This window comes from Carlito syrichta, unplaced genomic scaffold (genome assembly GCF_000164805.1).
Source record: "Carlito syrichta isolate Samal-C Ts95f unplaced genomic scaffold, Tarsius_syrichta-2.0.1 Scaffold301788, whole genome shotgun sequence".
Lineage (NCBI taxonomy): Eukaryota > Metazoa > Chordata > Mammalia > Primates > Tarsiidae > Carlito > Carlito syrichta.
In genome coordinates this window covers 2,149-4,450 of record NW_007245884.1, presented here as the reverse complement: position 1 = coordinate 4,450, position 2,302 = coordinate 2,149, and the positions used below count along the sequence as shown (strand labels likewise).

The 2,302-nt window shown below is 39.7% G+C and overlaps 1 pseudogene; it reads right to left on the bottom strand.

Moving 5' to 3' along the window:
- Window positions 1-1,121: 1,121 nt before the first annotated feature.
- On the bottom strand, window positions 1,122-2,091 carry LOC103257546 (annotated as a pseudogene).
- Between the last annotated feature and the right edge of the window lie 211 nt (window positions 2,092-2,302).

The following is a 2,302-nucleotide window of genomic DNA, read 5'->3' as shown; positions in this document are numbered from 1 at the left end:
GTTAATGGCCATTTTATTAATTTTCTAGGGCTGCGATTACAAAGTACTAAAACTTGAGTGACTTCAAACAACAAAATTTATTGTCTTACTATTCTGGAAGTTAGAAACCAGAAATCAAAGAGCTAGCAAAGTCATACTTGCTCTGATAGCTCAAGGAAAAAATTCTTTTTTGCCTCTTCTGCTTCTGGTGTTTGTTTGCCAGCCATACTTCTCATTGTTTGGTTTGTAGATACATTGCTGCAGTAACTTGACTGTCTTCTCCCTTGTGTGTTTTAACATCATCTTTCCTTTGTCTGTATCTGTGTCCAAATTTTCTTTTTTTATAATGACACCAGTAGTATTGAATTAGGACCCATCCTAATACCTCATTTTAGGCCTGCTTTTAAAATTGCACTTATATTCTTAACCTACTTTTTCATCGAGATCTTAATTTTTAAAAGTTTATCTGGAAGTGTTTTTAATAGGTTGGTAATAGCTGTCACTTTGTTATTTGATGCAGATTTTATGTATTGTTTTTAAAAGCCTTAAGAAGTTAGAAATTATTATTTTTAGAGACAGCGTCTCCCCATTTGTTCAAGCTGAACTCAAACTCCTGGTCTCAAGGGATCCTACCATCTCACCCTCCCCAGTAGCTTGGGCTACAGGTGCACACCATCACATGTGGCAGGAATACATTTAAAAAATCTTTTTCTTTCACTTCTACAGGATAAATAGGGTGCTAGAAAGTTATTTTCTAATTTGAGAGATAAAAATGGTTTTGTTCTTTGTATTAAAATTTATATTGTCTGGAACTTATTTTGGTAAGTTGTATGAAGAAAGTATTTACCTTGTTTTCTCCCTTCTTCCCTCCCTTTCTCCTTCTGTTCTTCTCTTCTTTTCTTTCTCATTTCAAATAGATTTTGTAAAATATTTAAAACATATCTCTTTACCTGATAGTAGAGGCTACTTCTTGGGGATATGGTTCTTTAGTCATGTTTGTGTATTGATGGTCTCACACATACACACACACACACACACACACACACACACACACACACGGGAGAGCAGTGCTATAGTACCAGAGCTTGAAAGATAACCAAACACAAGATTGAGAAAAAAATGTTTGTGATTCTGTAAACTTTTTAACTACTAAAACTCCCATCTCCCTGGGGTCCATTTCCTCTGCAAAGTATGGTCTTTTTAAGGGCTGCCTTTACTTCCTGGTTCCTCAGAGAGTAAATGATGGGGTTGAGAAGTAGAACAATGACAGTGTAGAGAACAGATACCACCTTGTTGGCATTGTAAGCATACATGAGCTTGGGCGGGCATAGGTAAAAAGGGTTGTGGAATAGAAGAGTACTACAACTGTCAGGTGAGAGGCGCAGGTGGAGAATGTCACCCCTGAGCAGATGAGATTTTGAGGATGGTAGTGAGGATGATGTCATAAGATGCCACCACTACACAAAAGGGAATAGCGATGACCAAGAGGGCCAAGAAGAAGTCCACCAGCTCAACCTGTGAAGAGTCCTCACAGGAGACATTGAGGAGTGGAGAGATATCACAAAAGTAGTGATTGATCTGAGGCAAGCCACAGTAGTGGAGTCGGGCTATAAAAATCATCTTAATCATGGCAGTCATGAGTCCACAGAACCTGCATCCCCCAGCCAGTGTACCACAGAGCTGGCTGGTCATTATGACTGGATAGCGTAATGGATTGCATATAGCTACATAGCGGTCAAAGGCCATGGCAGCAAGGAGGATATACTCAGTGCAGACAAAGGTCACAAAGAAATAAAGTTGAGTCATACAGCCATTGAAGGAAATGCTCTTGTCTTGGCTGAGGAAGTCTACCAGCATCTTGGGGCTAATGACGGTGACATACCACATCTCCAGGAAAGAAAGGTGGCTCAGAAAGAAGTACATGGGCTTGTGCAGCTGCCCATCACTGCAAATGGCTAGGATGATAAGAAGGTTCTCTAGCAGTGTGAGCAGGTAGGTTGCCAGGAAAACACAGAAGAGGAGAAGCTGGAAGGCTGGTCTTGTTGGAAATCCCAGAAGAATGAAATACGTTGTCACTGTATGATTATCTACTTCCAGAACCTTGGTGATCATGACTGGCTGTGGATACAGACAAAGCCAGTTCCTTCCAAGTCCCAAGCATTAGCTTATAGTTATTTTATATATTCTGTTGATAGATCTACCACCAGCAAATTCACCAAAATAGGAGCGCTCCTGCTTTTATATCTTTATTTCCTCTTGAATTGTGATGAGACCCAAAGTTTTTGAGCAAAGATGGACTTTGGGGAACTTATGTTTTAACTTT